This window comes from Macrobrachium nipponense, chromosome 24, assembly GCF_015104395.2.
Source record: "Macrobrachium nipponense isolate FS-2020 chromosome 24, ASM1510439v2, whole genome shotgun sequence".
Classification (NCBI taxonomy): Eukaryota; Metazoa; Arthropoda; class Malacostraca; order Decapoda; family Palaemonidae; genus Macrobrachium; species Macrobrachium nipponense.
Window position 1 is genome coordinate 79239962 of NC_061091.1, and position 10000 is coordinate 79249961.

At 39.6% G+C, this 10000-nt stretch overlaps 1 protein-coding gene across 1 annotated transcript in view; it reads left to right on the top strand.

Moving 5' to 3' along the window:
* Positions 1-10000, top strand: part of LOC135203642 (basic proline-rich protein-like) — a 180043-nt gene that overhangs the window by 91793 nt on the left and 78250 nt on the right. The gene's annotated exons all lie outside the window — the stretch shown is intronic.

A 10000-nucleotide genomic window follows, 5' to 3' on the forward strand; every position in this document is an offset into this window, starting at 1 on the left:
TGTCCTGGTAAAACAACAAGAAGGACAGTTTAAGACGACCGTTTATACGAAAGCAACAAACGCTGGCCGTTGCTTGAACGCACGGGGGGAATGCCCGGAGCATAACGAAAAAGTCTGGTCCGTGAAGTGCGTATGTCAACAGAGCCTTCACACACAGCTCATCATGGAGAGACATACATAACGAACTCGATCGAATTCGCCAACTGCTGACAAACAACGGCTATGCAGATCAAATTATCGAAGCAGCAATAAAAAAGAAAATGAAAGAATTTTACCAACCCAACACGATGACGAAAAACGAGAACTTGATTATTTACCATCGTGTACATTATGGGTCTGCATACAAGGAGGATTGCTGCACACTACGCGGGATAATAAACAGAGGCGTAACCCCAAAAGCCCCTTACCATAAAATAAGCCTCAGGATATATAGTAAGCCCAACCTTGTAGCAGCCTTAATAATGAAGAACAGCACCGCTCCGGGGGGACCGAAGGAGATGTGCACGAATGTAGTTTACAAATTTACCTGTCCAGAGGAGGTGTATAAACCTCACAGCCAAAACTACTTCGGGCACACTACAACGACCCTTCGGAGACGTCTGCTGGCTCATAGAAATCAAGGGGCCATCCATCAACATTACATAGATGTTCACGACAGGAAGCCATCTCTACAAGAGCTCATAGAAGGCACCCAGGTCGTGCACAGAGAAGACAACTACGGTCGCCTCTTAATAACGGAAGCGGTGAGCATCGCTATTCAGAAGCCGACCTGGAACGTCCAACAAGAATCGGACCATATACTCCCCTCCGGCAGGAGAAGGAATACGCAAGCCAACAGGGACCAGACAGCGCACCCCAATCCACCGAGAACATCGCGCCCCTTGGAAGACATGAGAAGACCCAGCGTCAGCGAAAGTCAAGTAACATCCTTGCTCAGGTCGCTGAGACCCCGCCCAACACGAATCAGCAGCCGTTAACCAACGTAGACCATATGGAGACACACACACACATACACACACACACACACACACACACGCTCACTCACTCAAATTTAAATCATACACATTTATGTATAAACAGAAATTATCTCTTGTACCTTTATGCATGCTATAAAATATATACGTATATTTTTATTCCTGTATTTAGATTTCTATATTCATTTTCATTCCTGTATGTAATTTTGTAATTTTTATCTAAAACCAACATGTAACATATTAAATTTTAAACATCCATTTAAGGAAACTCTAGCACATGGCATTGTATTTTGAATATTTATTTAACCACTGTTTAAACTTCCACTCTTATTGTCACACTACATATGTCCTTATGTTCTTTGTATCCAAAACAACGCCCTTAAGCTGTTAATCCCTAGACTAACCAGTACCCATACCTCAAGGTCATACCTCCCACACGATGAAATAAATAGGCCGAAAGCCTACAACACCAAGAAATTAAGGGAGAAAACAAGTGAGGTCAATGAAATAATGGGCATAATACACACCACCAGTATCACAGAAGCAAATAACTTGGCATATGCAGGAGCAAGATTAGTAGCAGAACTGATGGGGATTCGAACACCAACACCACCAGCACAACCAACCCAACAGAAACCAAAACAGCACCCTCCTTGGAAAAGGCGCCTGGAAAAGCAAATCATGGTGATAAGATCTGACTTGAGTAAACTGAAAGAGATGGCAGAAAAAAGTCTAAGAAGCAAGAAAACAAGGGAGGAACTCAACGAGAAATACAAAGTACAAGAGAGGGAACCAAACAACACAATAGAAGATGTAAAACAGAGGCTTAAGGCCAAAGCACATAAGATCCAACGGTACATGAACAGGAATAAGGGATACCAACAGAACAAACTATTCGGAACTAACCAGAAAAGACTTTACAGCCAACTAAGAGGGGAAGACAACCACCCAGAAATTCCTGAAGCCGAACCAAGTAAGAGACTCTGGGAAAACATATGGAGCAATCCGGTATCACACAACAAACATGCAACATGGCTCCAGGAAGTGAAGGCAGAAGAAACAGGGAGAATGAAACAAAGATTCACTGACATCACGACAGACACAGTCAGACACCAACTAAAGAAAATGCCCAACTGGAAAGCCCCGGATCCTGATGAAGTCCATGGATACTGGCTCAAAAACTTTAAGGCCCTACACCCAAAAATAGCAAAACAACTCCAGCATTGAATCACAAATCACCATGCGCCCAAATGGATGACCACAGGAAAAACATCTTTAGTCCAGAAAGACAAGAGTAAGGGAAATATAGCCAGTAACTACAGGCCTATCACCTGCCTACCAATCATGTGGAAGTTACTAACAGGTATCATCAGCGAAAGGCTATACAACTACCTAGAGGATACAAACACCATCCCCCACCAACAGAAAGGCTGCAGAAGGAAGTATAGGGGCACAAAAGACCAGCTCCTGATAGACAAAATGGTAATGAAGAACAGAAAGAAAAGGAAAACCAACCTAAGCATGGCCTGGATAGACTATAAGAAAGCCTTCGACATGATACCACACACATGGCTAATAGAATGCCTGAAAATATATGGGGCAGAGGAAAACACCATCAGCTTCCTCAAAAATACAATACGCAACCGGAATACAATACTTACAAGCTCTGGAATAATACTACCAAAAGTTAATATCAGGAGAGGGATCTTCCAGGGCGACTCACTGTCCCCACTACTCTTCGTAGTAGCCATGATTCCCATGACAAAAGTACTGCAGAAGATGGATGCTGGGTACCAACTCAAGAAAAGAGGCAACAGAATTAACCATCTGATGTTCTGGACGACATCAAGCTGTATGGTAAGAGCATCAAGGAAATAGATACCCTAATCCAGACTGTAAGGATTGTATCTGGGAACATCAGAATGGAGTTTGGAATAGAAAAATGCGCCTTAGTCAACATACAAAAGGGCAAAGTAACAATGACTGAAGGGATAAAGCTACAAGATGGGAGCAACATCAAACACATAGAGGAGACTAGATACAAATACCTGGGAATAATGGAAGGAGGGGATATAAAACACCAAGAGATGAAGGACACGATCAGGAAAGAATATATGCAGAGACTCAAGGCGATACTCAAGTCAAAACTCAATGCCGGAAATATGATAAAAGCCATAAACACATGGGCAGTGCCAGTAATCAGATACAGCGCAGGAATTGTGGAATGGACGAAGGCAGAACTCTGCCACATAGACCAGAAAACTAGGAAACATATGACAATACACAAAGCACTACACCCAAGAGCAAATACGGACAGACTATACATAACACGATAAGAAGGAGGGAGACGACTACTAAGCATAGAGGACTGCGTCAACATCGAGAACAGAGCACTGGGGCAATATCTGAAAACCAGTGAAGACGAGTGGCTCAAGAGTGCATGGGAAGAAGGACTGATAAAAGTAGACGAAGACCCAGAAATATACAGAGACAGGAGAATGACAAACAGAACAGAGGAATGGCACAACAAACCAATGCACGGACAATACATGAGACAAACTAAAGAACTGGCCAGCGATGACACATGGCAATGGTCACAGAGGGGAGAGCTCAAGAAGGAAACTGAAGGAATGATAAGTGGCACAAGATCAGGCCCTAAGAACCAGATATATCCAAAGAACGGTAGACGGAAATAACATCTCTCCCATATGTAGGAAGTGCAATACGAAAAATGAGACCATAAACCACATAGCAAGCGATTGTCCGGCACTTGCACAGAACCAGTACAAAAAGAGGCATGATTCAGTGGCAAAAGCCCTCCACTGGAGCCTGTGCAAGAAACATCAGCCACCTTGCAGTAATAAGTGGTACGAGCACCAACCTGAGGGAGTGATAGAAAAACGATCAGGCAAAGATCCTCTGGGACCATGGTATCAGAACAGATAGGGTGATACGTGCAAACAGATCAGATGTGACGTTGATTGACAAAGTCAAGAAGAAAGTATCACTCATTGATGTCGCAATACATGGGACACCAAGAGTTGAAGAGAAAAGAGAGGGGAAAAAAAAAATGGATAAGTATCAAAAAGACCTGAAAATAGAAATAAGAAGGATATGGGATATGCAGTGGAAATTGTACCCATAATCATAGGAGCACTAGGCATGATCACAAGATCCCTGAAAAGGAATCTGGAAAAACTAGAGGCTGAAGTAGCTCCAGGACTCATGCAAAAGAGTGTGATCCTAGAAACGGCGCACATAGTAAGAAGAGTGATGGACTCCTAAGGAGGCAGGATGCAACCCGGAACCCCCCACTATAAATGCCACCCAGTCGAATCGGAGGACTGTGATGATAATAATAAATTAAAATGGGAATAAAAATAATTAATAAATAATGATTTAATAATAAAATTAATAATTAAATAATAATAATATAATATAATAATAGAACGAATTTTTTCTCTTAAACAAAAAAATCTCCAAAAAGTAATCTCGAAAAATTTTCCTAACAAATCTCCAAATAATCTGAAACAGAGAGAGAGAGAGAGAGAGAGAGAGAGAGAGAGAGGAGCCACTTAGAAGACCTAAGTAAACAGGATTCCAGAACGAGTCCCACAATAGGAATTGCCGAGAGAAACAGGGCGAGAAAATGAAATCGGATTGGGACAGTTCTTTGAACCCACATTCCCAGTTGTTTTACTTTATTTCTGTGCTGTAGGGCCATTGTTTACAAGCGTATGTTTTGAGTTTCCGTTGCTTCTGTACGTGAGAAAGCCGATTTTTTATATATACTTACACACACATATGTATACATATACATATGTGTGTGTGTTCATTTCACGGCTACCGGACGATGGGGGCAGGTAGTCCTTGAAATACTGTGACTTTTTTTAGCAAAAAAAGTTTCCATTAGATACTATCCTGTTTAAGTGACGTTTTGTTGTTATCTGCATGAATGAAAAGAACAATAATTGTGCAATTGATCAATATATATATATATATATATATATATATATAATATATATATATATATATATTATATATATATATATATATATATATCTGTGTGTGTGGTTCATTGACTCTACTGCCTGGAAGATGAAAGTTCTAAAGCACTAAAGCATTGTATAAACAACGCTCTGGCTATGGTTATGTTAAGGGCAGCTTATTATATATATTAAATGGTTGGATGTATCTTCTATGGATCTATATGCGGGAGGGAAAATTTATTTCGTGTTTGGCAGCAATTAGTTCCACGCTGGACGAGTGGTTTCGAGCTGGGCTGCCAATCCGGTGGTCCCAGGTTCGATTCCCGGCTCGGTCAACGCGGAATCAGAGAAATTTATTTCTGGTGATAGAAGTTCATTTCTCGATATAGTGTGGTTCGGATCCCACAATAAGCTGTAGGTCCCGTTGCTAGGTAACCAATTGGTTCCTAGCCACGTAAAAATATCTAATCCTTCGGGCCAGCCCTAGGAGAGCTGTTAATCAGCTCAGTGGTCTGGTAAAACTAAGATATACTTTTGGCAGCAATTAAAAACGGAGTTTAGAATGAGGCTTTCTTTTTTTAAAAGTTAAAGGGGTATTTTTTTGGTATTAATAATAATAACAATATTAATGATAATATGCTGGAAGTAAACCCTCTTTAAAAACATGTTTTATTAAAAGTAATTGCCGCCACAGCTGCGTTAATTTCATAAAGGTTCTTCTCTATTTTCTTTATTATTGTTTTCTCATTGTTGCTTGAACTGGTAAAATTAAAATCGACTTTGACAGTTACCTATTTGAGACATGCCCTCCTTTAGTGCGTTGCTCACCAGCTTAAGTAACAATGAGAAAACAACAATTAGGAAAATAGAGAAGAACCTTTATAAAATTAACGCAGCTGAGGCAGCAATCACTTTTAATAATAATAATGATAATAACAATAATAATAATAATAACAATAATAATAATAATAATAATACCAACAACAATAATAATAAAAATAATAATAACCAGCTTTCAACGTGTAGAACATAGAATAATAAATCAGTTCATATTTGTGTTGGAATATTATATCACCCAGAGACATCCCTCATCCTGGGCTACAAACCAGCGGCATAAAGTTGATAGCTGGGATACTCCTTTCCATAATAGATGGGTCTCTCTCTCTCTCTCTCTCTCTCTCTCTCTCTCTCTCTCTCTCTCTCTCTCATTATTCTGGTCTTGGAGCGAGGAAGCAAGAGAAAAATTGTATGGCCGAGTATCCTTGAACTCAAGTTTGTCTGTTGACAAAGTACTTAGTTGTTAGTCCACTAGTATTATGTAGCCGGAGAGAAGGGGAGATGAGAGAGGAGGGAGAGAGAGATAGAGAGAGAGAGAGAGAAAGAAGAGAGAGAGAGAAGAGAGAGAGAGAGAGCAGACGGGAGTTATTCGTATTTCCTATTACCTTCTGTTACTTGAATTTCAAGTCAATGGCCACTGTTGTGGGGTTGTGCCATATGAATAGGGTTCAGCTTCTGAATAATAATAATAATAATAATAATACTAAAATAATAATTAATAATAATAATAATAACAGACAGACAGAGTTCTAGATAGAAAAGTCTTAATAAGATTAAGATTACAGCTGATCACCGTCCCTCTGGACTTGGCTAGAATATTCCAGGGCATCCGGAGTCATTACATTACGTCGGGAGTTAAGGATTCCAGTCACCCTGGGGAAATGAGAGAGAATTCCAGATTGAAAGCTCCAGCAATGAACCCTGCATAATTCAGTAGATAGTTTGCTCTGTCTGGTTCGAGTTTGGAAACTGTACAGTACATTTTGTTTCGAAACAAAGTGCCTAATGTAAGTCTTGCTTATTTTATTTGTTTGCAAACAAAGTAGCTAATGTAAGAGTTGTTTGTTTATTTTCATGAACAAGGTACCTAATGTAACTTGCTTATCTATCTTTATAAACAAAGTACCTAATGTAAATATTACTTATCTATTTTTATAAACATAGTACCTAATGTAACTCTTGCGTATTTTCTTTATTTGTTTACAAAGTACCCAATGTAAGTCTTGCTTATTTTATTTACTTGTTTACAAACAAAGTAACTAATGTAAATCTTGTTAATCTACATTTTTGCAAAGTAGTCTTACAAAGGACTATTGGACTAAATATTAAAAGCCTTATTAAAACAATAACTGAGAGAGAGAGAGAGAGAGAGAGAGAGAGAGAGAGAGAGAGAGAGAGAGAGAGAGAGAGTTACAAGGAGTGACAAGGATTAGGATTTCTCATAAAAGACTTATTAGTCCATCCTAAGAAGAGATATCGTGTGCTCACTTATCTCTGGACGCAGCTTCCACTGTTAATTCACAGATTTGATGGGCCAGGAGAGAGAGAGAAGAGAGAGAGAGAGAAAGAGAGAAGAAGAGGGAGGTTAAGAGGAGAAGCCAGAGCGAGAGAGAGAGAGAGAGAGCGCGAATGACAAGGATTAGGATGTCTCTTAAAAGATTTATTAGTCCATCCTAAGAAGAGATATCGTGTGCTCACTTATCTCTAGGAGCAGCTTCCACTGTTAATTCAAAAAGTATTCCTTATGATTTTGTCTAGCTTTCTTTTAAACTCTTCCACACTGTTGCTGCTTGCGAGATTGGATGCCAGGAGAGAGAGAGAGAGAGAGAGAGAGAGAGAGAGAGAGAGAGAGAGAGAGAGAGAGAGAGCCCCTTCAGTGGGATCACAGCTATTTCAATTATACATAATTCCATACTCCAAAACCAGCATTAGACATCGACTCTGGATTTCCAGATTTCCAAGTAACTCCCCCAGGTAACTACACTCTCTCTCTCTCTCTCTCTCTCTCTCTCTCTCTCTCTCTCTCTCTCTCTCTCTCTCTCACCCAATCTCCGATAGCGTTACCAAGCAGATGATTGGCACTTAATCCGTTTGATTGGATGGAAAATAGATCATGTTCTCCCGGTCTACTGGATATTGCGAAGTCGGAGCTGGTGACACTTTTTTATTGTGTTTTGTTTTAAGTGGGTTTTTTTTTCTGATTCGGTCGAAGTGTCTGCTTTCTGCTTCGCTGGATTTCATCATAGGTGTCTGAATGAGATTCGTTCTCAGTGGGTATGTTTCTTTTATGAGTAGTTAGTAAGCTATTTGGTTATCATATATTTGGAGTGTGTATTTATATGGGTATATATATTTCTAATATATTCATATTACGTATACATAAAACCGGCATGCACATATATAAATATACATGGAAATAATAAAAACTCACTTTATATAAACAGAACTTTCAAGAGAGAGAGAGAGAGAGAGAGAGAGAGAGAGAGAGAGAGAGAGAGAGAGAGAGAACAAACCCCTCCAAGTACCAGCACTTATCCTTGTGCTTTCAAAGTTTTAGGTGAAAAATATATGTTTTCAAAAATGGCCCTCTTTATTTTTTTTTCTAAACACTTTCGACTTTAAAGCAAAGGTGCCTTTGACATTTCGACTTGTGGGCCATAACAGTCACACGCCATTAGGCTTAGTCGTCCCCCACACGGCGACCCCCCCCCCACAAGGTCATCTGTTATCACACGAGGAAGAAATCATGGCAAAAAAAAAAGTGCTATAGGTTCGAGTCACAAATGGTGCCACTGAGTTTCGACGTGCAAAATCAAATATAGAATTGGTGTTGTTTCTCTAATAATACTTTTCTTTGGTCTATCACAGCCATCCTATTCGACTGGGTGGTTTTTATAGTGTGGGGTTCCGGTTGCATCCTGCCTCCTTAGGAGTCCATCACTTTTCTCACTATGTGTGTTGTTTCTAGGAGCACACTCGTCTGCAGGAGTCCTGGAGCTACTTCGGCCTCTACTAGTTTTTCCCGATTCCTTTCCAGGGACCATAAGGGTCGTGCCTAGTGTTTTTATGATTATGGGTACAATTTCCACTGGCATATCCCATATCCTTCTGATTTCTATTTTCAGGTCTTGACACTCATTATTATTATTATTATTATTATTAGTATTATTATTATTATTATTATTATTATTATTATTATTATCGAGGCAGACAATGGAACATTGTATGTTTATGTTTCCTGATTCCCATGACATAATAATAATATAAATAATAATAAAAATAATAATAGCTGGAACAACAACGGGCTTCCTGTTGTCCAAAAACCAACGCTAAAAAAGAATTCTGGAACTATTGTTTCCTGATCAATTCATGGTGTCCGTGAAGTCAGCTTTGAATGAACTCAAAGACGGAAACACTATTATCATTATCATTATTTCACTAAAAGTAATGGCTACTTCAGCAGCGTTACGCTTGTAGAGATTCTTCTCTATTTTCCGAATAGCGGCTTTTTCCGTGCTACTTAAACAGGCTAGTAGAGCGCTTATAGAGGTCATGATCAAATAGTGTCAAAATTGGTGTATATATTTGAATGCTACAGATAAACTATGATACCATAGTCATCAAAGTCATTAACAATATTCTCCTTCTCTCTTTCTTGAAGCGAGCTTTCGTCTGGAGCTGCCAGACATCCTCTAGGCTAAGAAGCTGAGGGTAGACTGCTTTTGGTGTGGTGCCCGTCCTCCTTTTATTTGGGGTTGACAGCAGGGGGTCTGCCCCATGCTGATCTCCTATTGGCTGGTGGCGGTAAGTCTTCGTTTTCATTGGTGGCTTGAGCCAGGTCTCAAGCCACTTTCGCCGAGTCGATGATATTATTATTATTATTATTATTATTATTATTATTATTATTATTATTATTATTATTATTATTATTAAAAACTGGTCACATTTATATTGAATAAATATGGAAGAGCTAACCCAAGTATACTGAAATATAATAAACGACAGAAATAGCAACGAATCTGCATTAGGTAATCCCTGTAGGATGGTAGTGCCACCTGTGCGCCTCATGCGGTGTACTGTAGGCAATACTTAAGGCTCACCGCCCTACCTGCAACCCCCTTTCATTCATTTTAATGCGCCTCCGTTCATATTCTCTTTCTTTCATCTTACTCTCCATAACCCTTCTCCTCATAATTGATC